Below are 17,295 nucleotides of genomic sequence, written 5' to 3'. Positions count from 1 at the left end.
GTTTTTTTGCGATAGTAATTACATTGTAACTATTCATTACTGTCCAATTACTTTGCACGGGGCCAACGTTCAGATCCAATCCTCATAATGACTCTCTCTTCCACTCATTGTCTCCTGATCCTGATTGTTCAAGCAAAATAACTGACTAAAAAAAAAAAAAAGAGCCCGAGTGATTCCAGTCGTTTAATTATCAAAATTTGATACAATGTGAGGATCGAAAGGCGGCCAAGCCACAAAAGTACTGGAAATAACTAAACTGGGATCCATTCAAATGAAGCACACAGGGACCTTTTGTTCATAGTTTGCTGCCAATTGGGCAAAAATCATTCATTAATGAGTTGTTCGAGCGACAGTGTGTTTTAACGTCCAATCTTTGTTATATCCCCTTTGAGCAGCCAGGCAAAGCGCACACTCTCACACACACACACACTGACACGTTTACACTAAGGGACAAAAGTGTGCGGTAATGAAGCCATTCAGAGCTCGGCATCAGACGAACAGAGGCAGCCATTAAAACAAGTCAAATCCCTGTTGAATCGTTTGCTGACACTTGCTCCATTGAACAAAACTATTTAGAAAAGCAAATAGCAACGTATCAGGATCCTTTGTGACCAGACGCCCGGAGGCTGTGTTACCTTCTCTCTGGTTAACTCCACGATTCAATATGAAGCAACGTAACCACCGCAGGGTGTGTGACCAGGGGGGGCAATATGAAACCGCGACGGCCTCTTTACTCGATAAGCCAGCAGCCGACCTGGCATCTGACCAGCTGACCTCACACCACAGCGGCCACGCGGGGTCAAGTAGCCCATAAGGATGGAGGTGTCCTCAGATGCAGGGGCATAGGTTTGCTTTGATTACTGAGCAGCTGACAATAACGCACAAGACAAAAGTGACTCTAAAGAGCAAGGAAGAGCTTTGCTCCTCAGTTGCTGACTAATAGAATCTTACTACATTACCAAGTATTTGAGGAGATCCCGTGATTTTGTTTACATCGACACCGGTGTCGTCTCTTATCAGAACAAACTCTCTTGACATCTTCGTCTGTGTCTTCCATCTGTATGGCACCACTTGTTCAACCTGAGATGTTCGTTTTGTCGTTTGTGTGTCTGCCATGTTCGAAGCGTCAACAACCCCCCCCCCCCCCCACTTGCCCGCTGTGAATCCAGCATCACATTGACTTCTGCAGACTTTATACTCGAGGGCCAGGTGGAGAAAGTCTGCTGAAAATCCTGAGGCTCTCACTCAGACATTTGCGTTCACATGTACACATCCGTCAGAGAAAAGTGTGGAGGATCTTTGGAGTTTAGTGCATGTCTGAACACAGCTAAATTCAGGTTGTACTTTCAGTGGCTTTTAGCCATCCTAGCAGCTTAGCTTGAGGGAAGGAAGTGGCAGTCGGTCGGTCCGTGGGTCCATTTCGCAACAATTTTTGGGTGGATTTTAATGACATTTAATACAGAAATACGTTGTCTCCATGAATTCTAATGACTTTGGTACAGACAGTGTTGGTCTTGTCGCCTTTCAGTCATTCCTGTGAAAATAGTCATTATTTCCAGCAAAGATAGATCTGAGAGTTGTGAACCAATGCAGTTATTCGATCACTAAACCAATAGGAGCTCATCTGCCACACAGCCTCAGTGTGTGTGTGTGTGTGTGTGTGTGTGTGTGTGTGTGTGTGTGTGTGTGTGTATAAAAGTGACAGAGAGGTAGAGAGACAATATTATCTGTGCTATAGCCTTGGGGTGTAAACATACACAGATACTCCCTGTCCCCACACACACACACATTTACACAGGAGTGCCACTGGGCTCCGGGTCTGACCCTGTTGTGTTAACCCAATTGTCAAGCTTCAATAAAAGTGATTAGAGAAGTCTTCCCCTGCTGCTCCCAGGCCCTGCTGCTGGACTAATGGCACAAGTGGGCCTCTTAAACTTTCAGCAACATCTGTGCCAGTATTGAACCATGAGGATGGATGGCGCACCAGGGCCAGGAAGAGAGCGCCACAGCGGACCACAGGCAGGCAGGGAGGGAACGATAAGACAGACCGACAAATGGGGAGACGGATGGACAGACACGGTAGATGGAGAGAAAAATAAATCAATAGATACTCAAGATTTGTGTCCATCTATTTCCATCTCTCCATCTGAATGCACCGAGCATCTCCTCCATGCCACGCTGCAGAGTGCAGGAAGGTCGAGCCAGCTGTTCCTCCATTGTCCAGGTGCTTAACAGGATTACAGAGGGGCACAAGGCAAGCCACACACACACACACACACACACACACACACACACAAAACTGTAAATAAACAAGATGATATTGAGTAATTAAAACCTTTATTGGTTTTGGAGAGTGATACCATTTTGTTTGTCTTTTTATTCACTTTGACATTTCATTTGATTAAACTGCAAATACAGGCACACAGCAAAAGTACAACTGAAACGAAGTTGTATCAAAGATATAATATGTAGCAATTCTTCATTAAAATGTCTATAAACCACTTTGTGTTGTGTTGTCACATGACCCAAAATGTTTGTAACAATGTTCAAACCTGTTTTTGTTGTTGTCTAGCCTGTCTAACAAATGCATTATTCTCTGGTTGCGTAAACATCTTACCCCTTTATTTACTGAGGTTTCCATAATAGTTGCAGAAATTCAATAGTGTCCAAACTGTCCAATTGAAACTCAAAATGCAAACAAAATTTTGCCTTTAGTCTTTTTTAATAATGCAGAATTAAATTTTCATTTGAAAAAAAGTATTTTTTTAAAGTCTGCTTTTCTATCCTTCCATCCTTTGTGGAGCACGGCCCTTTCGATTTTATTTTTTTATCACTGCACCAGCTGGGTTTGAAAGGGCTTCCCTATTGTGAAATAATGTGGCTTTAATCTGGCCCCCCCGCACACGGTGATAAAGCAGAGTGAGAGACGGATCGAGTTCGGTCAGAGGACAGAAGATTAGTCATACGCCGCTGAGCCCACAGCGGAGCCCGCCGTGTCGCGTGCCGACTCACTTCCTGCTTCCAGCTGTTGGTTCCTTCTTCCCCCCCCCCAGTCTAATCCCGACTGCAGGACAAGCAACTGCCTGTCAGAAAGATAGGGAAGCTTCCATTGTGTCCCACAGCCTCCCCGTGTCTGAATATCATGGTGCGTCTTATGTCGGTGCGCCAATAAGCTGAGGTGTGGTCGGAGCAGAAAAGGCTGGAGGAACAATGGCTCCATCTGGAAAGAAAACGGACACATGTTGAGGAGCACCGAAGTTGGACTCGCATTTGTGTTTGGTTTTTTCCCAAATTTACCTTTTCTCGGTTTCCGGAGAAAATTCTAACCATGAAGCAGACAGTGAGCAAAATCTGCCATGTGCACGTTCATAGACAAATATTTTATCGACGTCAATTCCTTTACATGGCAGGAGGAGCCGACATTGCATCCATAACAACAGGGGCCCTGAGCCCATGTAGAGAACAAGCACAGCGGTATTGATCCGGGGCCCTCTGTGGCGGGGAGTGTGGCTGGCTAACTGGCAGCGGTTGGCCCTAAAAGTCAATATGCTCAATAAAGTGCAGATTGTAGAACATACAGTCATTTGGCAAATCCCATGGAACCGATCTATATTGGGCAAAATCTATAGCAGGTCAGGAGGGAATTATTATTACACAGATGTAAATGTGTGTTTTCCCAAGTCATTTAATTGTTGGTTCTTTAATCACACTTATCCCCAATGACACATAAAGGTTTGGTTGACATTAGTGCAGTTTTTATGTATTTAATTAGACTGGCAATGTCGTCAGATTCTATTATAATCGTCAGATTAAAATTTACATTGTGTTACATTCATTATAAAATGTTTGTTAAATGAAATTCCCTAACTTTATTATCACCTCAAGTTAAATCTCTCAGGACTCATTGTATGATGAAAGTTATTGTTGGATAAAGCCTTTCTAATGAAATCTTACAAATGGTTCCACTTGTTGTTGCTGCACCACGGCTGCAATAAACATCAGCAGATAAACAAATCTAAGCAACCCCATTTTACTGTTGTTGCATCTGCCGGAGAGCCACAGGGCCTTTTCCCTGTTGCTGTGCAAAGATGATCTACGCATGAATAAATGTGATTGATCGTCTGATTGACTGGGCACCGCCTTAAGCACCCTGCTGGTCCCAATCTTTGCCCAAAGTTACCAATAAAAAAAATTTACTGTGCCCCCGGTGGCTGTACAAGAGAGAAAAAAACAGACTTTACAAGGGAAAGATGACCCATCACAGTCCAACGGAATGGTTTCATTTCATTCGGCAGTAAACACTATTTATGTGGAGCAACAACCATTTAGATATAAAAAGTTTAAATTAACAGCATAAAATAGCAACAAAGCAAAAGTCTACTTGTGATAATTCTTTAAATGTGATGTATATTTCATTTTAGGATGAATCTCATGGATTTTGTGTGATATAAAAATGTTAGTCAAGAAAAACGACAAAAGGCACCAACAAATTAACATCTCTTTTTCATTAATAACAATCTTTCAACCATCTGTCTTGTATTGACACGCAGGTCATTTCACAGATTAGAGAGGCTAATGCTACTTGGTTCAAACCAGCCTGATCTCTCTCTCTCTCACACACACACACACACACACACACACACACACACACACACACACACACACACACACACACACACACACACACACACACACACACACACACACACACACACACACACACACACACACACACACACGCACGCACGCAGGCTCCATGACGACCCCAGAGGTCAAGAGGAGGGGGTGTGCGGATAAGATGGCCTCAGTCTTCACAATGCTGGTTCTCATTCTAATGAGTGTTGTGGAGGAAGCGCTTTCATCAGTACCAGGTCTCAAATGACAAAATGCACACCATTCCTTTTTTTCAAATATAAAATGTTTTTAATAGGCATTTTCAACAACATATATGACAACAGTATATAAACCTTTGCATGTAGGTCTGGATAAGAGGAACAAGAAAGTGATAAAAGAAAATGTAAATTAGGTTAAATTATATAAAATATAATACAATAAAATATTAATAATTATAAAAATACCAACTCTCCTCCCTGATCGCCTCTGCACAGACTCCAAAAGACGTGGTTGGCACAAGATGGCCGTTTCCGCATGCCCAATATTTTATGCTTTGAGAGTCAAAGCTCACCAAATTTGACCTGGACACAAAAAATATGCTCAGTTCTACTTTGTCCCCAAACCATAAACCATTATTTTCACTTTGCTTGAACTGGAAATAATTACATTTACAGAGGAATATTTTAAAATGTGTTTTAAGTGCTTGTATGACCTTGTCTCAACATTTGCGTTCGCACCAGGATAAAGCCACGAGAGCAACCAGCCACTGGATGTTTATTGCTCTCTGTTACCTTGTAAAATCACTTGTTTTCCTAATCCAGCAGCAGCCCTGTCAATTGTTTATGATGCAATATCAAGCCCTTTGTTTTTTTTACGGCCACCACGTATGGGGGGGGGGAAAGCACAGAAGGTCAGAGTGTCGTTTTTTTATTTGTACCAATGTTGAAATCATAAAGCTGTCACAGCCATTTTACAGCACTTTAACTGCTTGTTAAAGACACATTAGCCTGTCAGACGTGATTGGATTCGTGAATTAACGCAGTTCACCTGCATGTGCAGCCTGTTCCTTGTGTTCTAATCAAATCAGTCTCATTTAGCAAATAGTAGGTGTCAGACAAGACCTCGGGTTTTTTTTTCTTCCCCTTTCTCCTGACTTGACATCATGCTGTGGTTGTCATAGAAACCATGCGATATGACACGGCTGATGACAGAGGAGCACTAAGTGGAGATCTGTCACTGGAATAGCCTCATATGGTGGAGCCATGTTATAATGATGTATGTACCTGTTTGTCTTTGTGTGTGTTTGAGTTTTTTTTACCCCTGTAGGACCTTTTTTAGTACAAACACAGACCTTGTCAGGACCAGTAGCCCTCATGGGGACCAAAGCCTGGTTTTAATGAGTCAAGACCTCATTTACGAACTCCTGGTTAAGGTTATTGGTACGTAGTGAGATTTGGTTAGGAATGAATTGCTCATATCTAAGGTTAGGGATAAGGTTTTGGTTAGGCTGTCCTCAATGAATGGAAGTCAATGCAGTGTCCTAACTGCGCACACTTTTGGGTGTAAACTAGAAAGAGTGTGGGTGTCACAAATGAATAAACACACGTGTGGATGTATCATCACTTCTTCTCCTGCTGCGTCCACAGAAAAGTCAAATCATTTTAGGGTTTGATTAGACCTGAGACTCGTAGTCGATCTCCTCCTACAACAAACATGACAAAGAGGCCATGTCAAGTGTGTTTGGAGAGTGTGTCGTGTATTGATGGCGGACACAAACAAAATGAGTTTTCTGTTCGGTCGTACTTGACGGAAAGTCAGGGTCGTAGGAATAAAGAAACCTACAGGAAGACTTCTTTTCCAGCTCTCAGTCACCGTAAGAGGAGGTTCTGTTGTTGTATGTGACCAGCCACCATCTATTCATTGTATAATGTAAAACTCCTGTTGTTGCTAATGGTGCAGGGCCATCACTTTTAATTTGTAGTTTTAACTATCATTAGAACTACTAACAACATGTTTTATTTGTTAAAACAGCAACACAGCAGGTTACATCTTGTACCTCAGTGGGGGGGCCAAGGTGTCAATCTCCTCTGCATGCCCCGTTGACGAGGCTGTAGGCCATTGTTCTCTTTGCTAATGGAGAAAAGAGGAGAAATATCAAGCTGTGCAGAACAGAAAATCAAGACAACAATCCAGCTGAGAAATAATGAAGCTTACAATAGATTGGAACAAAGTGGACGAATGGCTGTTAGCTCTCCTGCCTTTATGTAGCACTAGCTTGCCACTCAAGGCAGCGGTTGCTCTGTAAATGTTGTTTACATTGGTTGCTTTTGAATGATTTTGAACAAATTACTTAATTTGAAATTACATCAAACAGGAAGTCACATTTTACAGGGTCTTGTGCCCATGTACTGCATTGGTTGCCAACGCCAAAACTCCCATTGGTGCTTTAATACACTGTGCCCCTTCAGTTACGCTAATGTTGTTAATGGTATTTTAATTTTTGTCTCAACATGAGGCCATTTTGTTGCTGTAAATCTGCGTGAATTCAGAAACACATATGGCCTACTTTAGTTTTATAGCTATCTTTCAGAGGAAGCCATGGTTACTGGCATTTGGCTGCGCCCACAAAGATCAGGGCAACCCAGGTCAAAGTTCAACTTACATTGCTCTCATCAGAGCACAGCAGCCTTCAGTAAAGAACCATTGCAATGCACCACCTGCAAAATAATAAGAAGGTGTGCACAAAAGCTTTGTTTTCCAACGAGAATAATTTGTATGTATTGTAGCCTGAAGTCAGACTTATTCCTGCTCAAATTCAGATTCGTAATTTTGATTTGGGTAGTCACTTGAAAAGGTTTGCAAGACTAGCATCACAGAACTCAGCAGTGTTTTCTGTGGGAAACAGGAGCTTCCTTTTGGTGCAGACCTTTTACATACACAATAAAAAACAACTATATAAACACACTAGAGGAAAGAAACTGAAAAGGCCTCTTATGTTGCCTTTAAAAACATCTGTGCATCATGTGTTTATTGAACGGTTGTCTCATTTGACTTGGTTAAATCTGACCCTCTCACGTCGTGAAGAACTTTCTTCTTTGTTGACCTTAAGTGGTCAATTCATCAGAGCGAAGCATGAGGGCACATTAGGGTCAGCCTGTGTCCCAGTGGGGGTCCTCCTCAGTCCAAAAGATCAAAACTGGTTAAGAGGCTTATTCTCATGAGAGGGAAGCTTCTCCAGTGGATCCACAAAGCCACAAGGTCAGCAAAGTGTGGGACTTCAGAAGCTGCCAAACCTTTCATTCCAGCTTTCCTTCTTCTGCTCCCAAGTACTGTGAAAAAGATTATCTGAGCAGGTGAAACTTTTTTTTTTAGAAGAAATTGTTATTATACCTCAAAGATGCCGCATGGTTTTGGAGTTTAGCCCTGAGGTTGTTCCGGCAGAAACGCAGAGTGTTGGGTGAAGCTACTGGAATAGTAAACAGCTCCCAGTCACAGGTCTGATTCAACTGGTCTCTGCGGACTCAAACCTCTCATCAACAATCACTCTTGCTGTGTTTTTCTATTTCACACAATGTAGAGGACCAGCGGTGCAATGCAGTGAGGTTTTTTCATCATGTTTTCAATACGGTTCAGTCAAGTACACAAACCATAGAAGTATTGTGAACACGTTCAGCCATGTTTGACATTGCATTGTACTTTCACAGTGCAGCTGGAGTTCGTTGTGTTTGTGTGTACATGAAAAGTTAAAGTACATTAGTTCTGAATCATCTCACAGGGAGATATAGATTTTTAATTCATATACATAAAACCTGTGAGCCAGTGGTACATTTACTTTATTACCCTACTTGAGTATATTGTCATGTATTTTTCACTTTTATTCCTTAATTTTTCAGCACATATCTTCTCTGCTACCTTCTTACAATGCATTGTGTTACATGTTCACATTGTTTTTATATTTTAACATCAATAACATTGAAATTAATAAGAAATTGGTCCACTGATCCAATCAGAGCAGGCAGGTAACATTAGACCCTGCCCCCCTTGCAGCAGCAGTCTTCTTCATAAATATAGTGTGTACTATTCTTGTTTTAAACTAAATATATTCAGCAAGTACTTTTATTGTCAATCTTTAAGTATAGCACTTTAACTTGAATACATTTTTCTGTATTTATTTCAACTTTTACTCTGCTTAAATGTTTACATACTTGCTCCACCACTGGTGCGAGCAATATGTTACAGTGTGGTTTAAGGCATGACCCAGAAGCAGACACAGAAATGGAGAAGCACTGGAGGAGCAGGGGATCGGCTGCAGAGGCAGGGATAAAACAGATAAAACAATGATGAACACATGAGTTGGCAGCATCGGGCGTGAAGGTCACGACAGCAAGGAAACAAGAATTTGTTGCAATTATGAAAGAAACACTAGAAACGAGAGAATTCACTGGAGAGGCCGAGAGCACAGCTCCCACTGATGGAACGGCTGATAATGTGGCGCTGAGGGGCTGGAGACCTGGAGTTTTTAAGCTGCAGGTGATGAGTCGATTGGAAGCAGATGTGCAGGTAATCAGGTGATCAGGTGAGTGAAGCTGCACCACACACACACAGACACACACACACACTTACCAAGTTGTGAAGTGGTTTTTCCCACTTCGGTGTGTTGATGTGCTTTGAAGTCATAATGTGGAAAAAACAACAAAATGTGTTGCATTTATGTGTTTAGAGCGTTTTAGCATTTTTAACACCTCTCTCCAATATTTGCGTCATAATGAAGAGCAAAGAAAAAAGTGTGAAAGTTGCAGCTTGCAAGTGAAAACATTTGACTAGTTCCCTTAGGAACCATAGGGACGATTTGTAAAATTACGTTGATCGGTTTATAAACGATGACGTCGGCAAGTCCCATATTAAAATGTACGCAGACTTTCCAACTTGAGATGGTGTTGAGAGGAATTTTCCTCGTATACTAACTAATTCTACTAATTCTTCTGATTATTCCGACACCACGTGAATGCTCGAACACACACTTACACATGTGGGGGGGGCATGAGAGACGAGAGAAACGTAGACACTCAAAGAAAAACCCAGAAGTTACATCTGCGCTGTGACACAATATAATAAAGGCAAAATTTAAAAGTTTGAAGGGCCCAGATTAAAAGTTACAGATTTGTTCCGACCACGTTAATGAGCATCTGTGTCATTTGTGTGGTTACTTGACTTAAGAGGCCGTGTTTGGATTTTATGATAATTTCATCTTGGGGCTCGCAGCATCCATGAGTGTCCTCAAGTGCTGCGGTGGAAATACAAGACCACTCAAAGCTTTTAGAGCGCGAGGTATAAAAACACGAAGAGCCCGGCGAAAGGTCCCAGCGTCCAATTGTGCCAAACAAAGTCACAGCTGGATGTAATGGCACATTGTTAGGAGCATTTAACCGTGCACTTCTATGTTCTAGTTTCTCTGGATCCCTGGCCACTTACTCTTTCATCCCTACCTCCCATTTTCCTGGCTCCTCGAATCCTGCACCCTGCTATCCATCCATTTCCTGATCTCACCACTATTTCTTTTACAGCGTCATATATAAAGAGAGAGAGAATGGGCACAAATCAAATTCATTTTGATTAAATATTATTGCACCAGAGCTGTCATGCTAATATAGAGCAATGTCATCCTGCGACTGTGACAGGATATAGCATGTTCGTATAACACCACCAATGTCCCATCACTCGTATCTTACTAAATAACAGGAAACAGGGTCAGAAGATACATGGGTAAAAATGACTAACTGAACATAAAGCTGTTATAGTCACTATTTTATCATTAACAATGGCTCAAATAAGTACAGTTATGTGAAAGGTGTCATCCATACTGATGAACCTGCAGGAAATTATGACAATTATTCAGCTCCGAATTATAAACTGCATGTAAAGACGGACAATGCGTCTCCACCATCTCCCACTATCCAGAAATCAAGCAGAAATATCTTGGATGCGAACGCCGCCATCTTTTCTATTTGGACCCAGAGTCTGCGCAGTAACGACCAGGGGACGGAGCTGCAGTAGTGAGGTCCCACCGATACGTTAAAGAAAATGAAAAGAAATGTATACATTATTAAGAACTACCTACAGTGACAGAAACCATGTTTGAGAAAAACTTGAAGTCCCATCAACTAATGGAGGAGGCAGGATTTATAACCCATACTGCAGCCAGCCACCAGGGGGCGATTGTAATGCTTTGGCTTCACGTTTTGCGAGCAGCCATGTTGTCCCTATACATGCAATCTAAGTCCATGTCTATATCCAAATCTATCAAACATAATCATCTCCTCTAACCCGGCTCTGTCACTTAAAATCCTGGTTTAGAACATCACACAAGATACTTAACAAACTTTCTGACCACTGTGATTCACAGAAGAGCCACTGTGTCCAACAGTTTAGAAACTATATAGGGAAAAGTATATTGGTTTACATGAATCCTAGAAAAGAGGGTGGACAGAGATATGAAAAAGAAGACATAAAAAAAGTGGTTTATAAAGAGGAAAAATGGAGGCAGCCATTAAGAAAGAAAGATGGACAGAGGCCGGCATAAAAGGTGTGAGAGGTAGAGTGATGAAAATAGCATTGATCAACCGACAGGGTTGCCTCGCCCCGCTCTGAGTGAGACAAATGGCTGTGGCTCTGTCAGTATTTACTGGAGTGTATATATATGGTGCGTCTCCCTGTCTATTTGTGCCCGTCATGCTCCCCTGCTTCCAATGCATGACAATTATCCTGCTCCAGACTGCGTGGAAAATAAAAAACGAGGCTGCGTGACACTCATTCGCAGCCGCTGTTGCAGCACAGAACGAAACTTGTCAACAAGTTCCTTGTGTCTTGTTGTGCGTAGCAACCCTTTATCTCTTGCTGTCGTACTGTGGGATCATCTTTCAACCGTGGTGCAACAGGATTAATGCGCCTGAAAATTTGGTTTCAAATCTTAAAAGGGGGCTGTTTGTACGTTTTCTTTGTTGCCAAACAAATGTGGTGGTGATGGTCTCTGGGCCAATTATATATTCAACATCCATGCACAATTCCCCATTCAGTATGGTACACATTTCAGTCATTCCTTGTTTAATGTTAGCTCTATAGCTTTGAGCAAAGCCACACATCATTGAATATATTTTGAAAATTGTTTCCATTTTCGTTAATGGATAATTTGGGGTTCGGTGTCTTGCCCAATGGGAAAGACTGGCATCAAACCACCGATATGGCAGCCAGCCACCAGGGGAAGATCAAAACATTTCGGTTTCACTTTTGGGCAGCCGTCATCTTTATGTACAGTCTAATGAGTTCAACACATCACAGCTTAATTCATAAATTCAGAGTCTTTTACATCATCTTTTTCCAGCTGAGCCTCACAGAGTGGGACCGTATCGCTCCGAGCATGAAGCCAATTGAGAAAATAGGTTTTCGGGGGCTTTAAACTCGGCCAGTATTCAACAATAAATAATGGTGTTGGTCCAATTATCCCCTGCACAGTGGCTAATATGGATTTATGTCTCTAGTCAGAAGCCTTTGTGTCCTTCCAGCAGCGTCACAGGTCATAAACTAAGTCACAAGAGGTCAGATGAACACAGAGGTCACCTAGAAACACCCTTCCACCCTTTTGTATTTGTTGTGCATGTGTGTGTCCACAGCTGTAACCAACCTATGGTTCACAAATTGTGTCACATCCTGCAAAAAGTACAGGTTTGAGTGTGGGACCCGATTCAAGTCTAACCCCCGGTTAATTTAAAAGAAACATTTGGCAGGTTAATTCTTCAACGAAGGAGATTATAACTTTATCTTCGTTTATGTCTGATCTTTAGCAAGTTTTAAAAAACTACTCGACCAATTTTGTGAAGGGGTGGATCATGGTGCTTGGAAGAACCCATTCAATTGTGTTTGTCTGTATGTGTGTGTTAACTATATATTTGTTAACTATATATAGTATTGCTGTTTAGTGGAATACAGTGAATTTATACCCATATATATATCACATACAATTTCTATACTCATTCATCTTGTAAACCATACCTGCCATTTATACCATATATACTTATAACAGTCTATATACACATTCATGTATATGTACATATTTCAATATCTCGTAGATTATGCAAAAAGCAGCATACATCTTTTTCAAAATCATCCTGTGCCACTGAACTTTGCTCAAGTACATTTCTTCGACAAATAATACTTCGATCTGTAGTAAAAAGCATATATTATGTACAGACTTATTATTTATACTTTCATATGTTCCCTTGTCTACCTCATTTTGACTTTCTGTGGCTGTCAAGAGTGAATCTCTCTGACGTGGGATCAATAGTTTCGAATCTTATCTGAGTTAAATCTTGAGACAAACATCACGAGGGAACCGTACACAACAATGTGCTGGTATGTTAAACTTGAACGTGTCAAGATGAACCAGTGAAAACTAAAGAGAAAATCAGAGACTAAATAATAAAAGAGGAGACAACAGGACTACGGCTGTTGCTTATTAGGAGGCTCAGGAAGTGAAGTGACCTGAAACCTGTGACAAAACCTTGGTGGATCAATGTGGTGTGGGCGAGGGAAGAACCCATTCATTTTTGGTGCTGATCCAGGATTTATCTTTTCACTTTAACATTGCGAGATGAATATGAATTTTTGAAGAAATCTTAGTGAAAAAGACCTTAATGAAGGAATTCATCAGGCATGTGTCGTGCTAATATCTATGAACAGCTGAAATTGGGTGTGGATTATGACAATGGTCTGGCTTTTGTGAATAAAAGTAAATCAGAATGAAATATTACCATACCTTGGCGGAGGTCTCGGCACAGTTGATTTCATAAGCAGCAATATTATAGGAGGACAAACTTCAAAACTAGAAGAATGAAACTTGCAATAATGAACAAAATCCACACAGGCTTCAAAAAGCCACACAGCAGGGAATGAGAAATGAGATATTGAATTATCCCTCCAATTAAAAGACACAAGCGTGTAATTAATGGATTTGTTGTATTATTTAACATGTTATTCTGCCTCACTTCATAGGATTTAATATTTTTTTATACTTTCAAACTTGGAGCCGCCATCTATTCCTCTAATTGGACAAATACAACTTGGAAAAGGGGATTTAAGTGGCAACATAAATTTCAATTACTGTCTCCAATTATCTGAAATTGGTTTCACCTCCATCCCACAAACAATGACGGAATGAAAACCTCCATTAACTTCATCTGGTCGGCACACACCCACACAGATACACAAAGGCACAAAGAAACGCCACAGGAATGTAAACTTTACAAATTAAAGTAAATATTACAAGTATTAAATCATAGAAAATAGATTTGTTTGCAATCATAAGACACTTGCATCAATTATCTAAAACAATTGGATACAAAAGTTTTGTTTGAAGTACTCAAACATCATATTTATCTTTGGAAATTCATGCATTTGCTTTTTTGTCAAGAGTTAGATGATAAAATTGACACTTCTCTGTTTTTTGTATGGCTTGTAATTAACAAGGCGAAACGTCAAGATTGACGGCTCAGACTGACTCGTGATTGGTCGAGCGCATGAGTCGGCGGGACCTCACTGCCCCGACTCCCTACTCACTACTGCTTTCCAAATGACGTCACAAACGCAAGATGGCGGCCCCCACGTGTCGTTCCATGCAAGAGGAGTACATGGACACACATTATCTATCTTTATATACAGTATATGGTGTTAAGTATTATAATATTAAATTAGAATGGTAATATCGCAGCAAGGGCCGATGTACCTGATTGTACTGAATATAGCCTCCTGTACATTCCCGTAGTATAATAATGAAGTATTAAATTATGTAGCACAGCACAGTGCACACTTGTACTTCAAAAGGCACTGAAATGAATAATGAGTTAACCAAAACACTCAATAACACGTTGCCTTAATGTATTCTCTTGAATATTTTTTTTAATTTTTCTCTTTTCCTGATTCTTAAAAAGCTTTTTGCACCAAAATGTGAAGATTTGGCTGGAAATTCAGTGCATTTATTAATCTCCGTCATTACATGAAAATGTATTTCTCCTTTCAGCACTTTATGACAGCACTTAGCAACCTCCATTCTTTGACATCACATTAGGATGCATGGAAATCACCAACAGGCACATGAAAAGTGTTGGATTGAGAGATTCACATATTCAAAAACACGTGTGCTTTTCCTGGAGAGCATAGAAAAAGCTACACTGATTGAAACTAGCCGCTGTGTTATGGTGCAGCAGGTTTGAAGGTAACCTTGTTGGAGGATTCACCGAAAGAGCAGCGGAGGCTGATGGAGATTTGTGTTATTTGCTTCGCTACATCCTCGAAGAGAGGACCTGTTGACCCCTCTGTTCGGCTCCTGATTATCTTTTCACTGGCGGAGAGGAAAAACAATATGTTTCTCATTATAAGCGTCGGAGATTGATTGCGGTATTCTTGCTTCGGCGCAGTGCGTCTGATTGGCCTCCGGTGGAGATAATTACAAGTCTTGTTGTCTGAGGAACTGGTTCCCCGTGCACGGGCCTGTCAGTCTGTACGGCTCACACCAGATCCCAGTACCTTCCGCTGAGTCTCTGGGGTTTTCGGGTCACGGGTTTACTCTTTATTACACATGCAAATCGTTTTCTTCTCAGAGCAACACTATTTTAGGAGGCTATTCAGTTTCACACATTAGAATAAAAGGCTGGGAGACATGGGTTTAAAGAAACTGTCCTTTGGGTACATTGGGATAGTCCATTTTACTAAGGAACCTTCCTAACTGACTGAAATGACAGGAAGTATTTCAGCGGCCGCCATAATAAGAGCTGTTCAAATTCTCTAAAGGATAAGGAAAGGAGCTTCTATGCTCCCTAACTTGTTTCCTTTAACATAGGAAATATTGGATCATCCTTTATGAAAGGAAGGAGAAAATGTCGCCCCACATTTCTCTGCACCAGCATTAGGATTATTACGCCAGACGGCACGTTAACGTTCGTTGATCCTACATCCAAGTTGTCTCCTTGTTTTTCCTACTTTTCCTAATTAGATGTTGCATTTGCCTCCTCTGCTTCAGAATAAAAGGTTGGACCGTGTGACTCGCAAAGAAGGATTTAGTTCAACATCGCTGCACTAAATTCTGTCTCTTAAGTAAAGCTTGTCATAGCTTTCCTGACATTTATATATTTCTTATTTTTTGTCCCAGGCTGGTTAAGCCAGATGTTATCTCCAATTAAGGACAGTTTCAGAAGCCTCCAGACGCACAACAACAGCTTTGCACCCATCAGCAGCCAAATATGATCTATCAGCTTTCTGCAGCGCTTTCAGTGACAAGCTCTGCTTTTTTTTTTTTTTTTGGCAGATTGCTCCAGATAACAGAGCAATCTCCCCTAAAGGACTTATGTGTGACAATGTGTTGAGCATATGCATCGAGACAAAGCAGTCTGTGAAGCGTGACTTACAGTATATTAACACGCTGTCCATTAAAGCTCCTTTACCTTTCAAACCATTCAATGAACGATGGATCAATGCGGGTCTCTGTTAACAACCTTAATTAGTCATTATTGTTTTTTAAACCTCTGACTCAGCTGTGATTGGGGTCATTCTAAAAAGGTCAAAGGTCAGCGAATAATCGTCACATACTTTGTTTAGCGATATCCTGCTAAGAACCACAAGGGCTTCTTTTACGTCAAGGTAAAACCACACCTCAAGAAAGTGCCAAGATCTAAATCTGAGGAGGTCAAAAGCTTAGTTTCCCATAGACATTCATGTAGTTTTTTTTAAATAAGTAAATGTGGGAGATTGCAAAGGTTCAGCGATTCTGTTCAGATTAATGATGATGTTACATTTGAGATAATAAAATCACATGACTCCAGGAAGATTAGCGACCACTTTATGGAAGCTAATGGGGATGCAGATAAAAACTAAAAGGGTGCTCAGAGAGCGGATACCTTGGCCAAGACTAACGTCCTATATCTTGCCTTTTAAAAAGGTACAATTTTAATGTGTTCCTCCTTGGGTCATGGCCCACCGCTCCATAAATTTCACGGAAATCCGTGTAATAGCTTTTGAGAAATCTTCCTTCCCAGAAAGACAGACAAACAAATAGCAATGAAAACACAACCTCTTTGAAAGAGGTGATAAAGATGATGAGATAATGGCAAATACAATGTATGATGTAGCAGAATCGGTCAATACTGACTTATTAATTATAATCCTGGAAAAGCTATAAGAGCAGGCTACACTTTGAAAACATGCAACTGATACATCCCACCTCCTCCTCCCATCGTCCCTCTCGTCAAACTGATACATGGTATGTCATGTGATTTGTAAATAGATAATAGGTCAGAAGGCAAACCAAGGTAATGGCTTCTCTTGTCGACATATTTCTGACCCTGTATCTCTTGCGGTGCAATATTCGTCCTCCCTGCTTCTCTTTGCCTCCATCAGTTATTGAAGAGCTGCTTGCATTCAGGCTACAGTAATGTGTCACTGTCGGAACTCATTACCGCAAAGCCTCTGTCCTCTGACCTTTAACCTCATCCTGACGATCCCGCTCACACGGGGGTCACGCATTCATTCGGAGCCATTTCCGATCACCCTTCAAATGTATTCATAATATTCAGCCAGTATTCAATTGAAAGGAAATATCTGTCCTCCTCTAGTGTTTGTTCACAAGCAAGTGGCTGG

The sequence above is a fragment of the Hippoglossus hippoglossus genome, chromosome 23 (genome assembly GCF_009819705.1).
Source record: "Hippoglossus hippoglossus isolate fHipHip1 chromosome 23, fHipHip1.pri, whole genome shotgun sequence".
Classification (NCBI taxonomy): domain Eukaryota; kingdom Metazoa; phylum Chordata; class Actinopteri; order Pleuronectiformes; family Pleuronectidae; genus Hippoglossus; species Hippoglossus hippoglossus.
Note: the sequence above shows the minus strand (reverse complement) of the source record.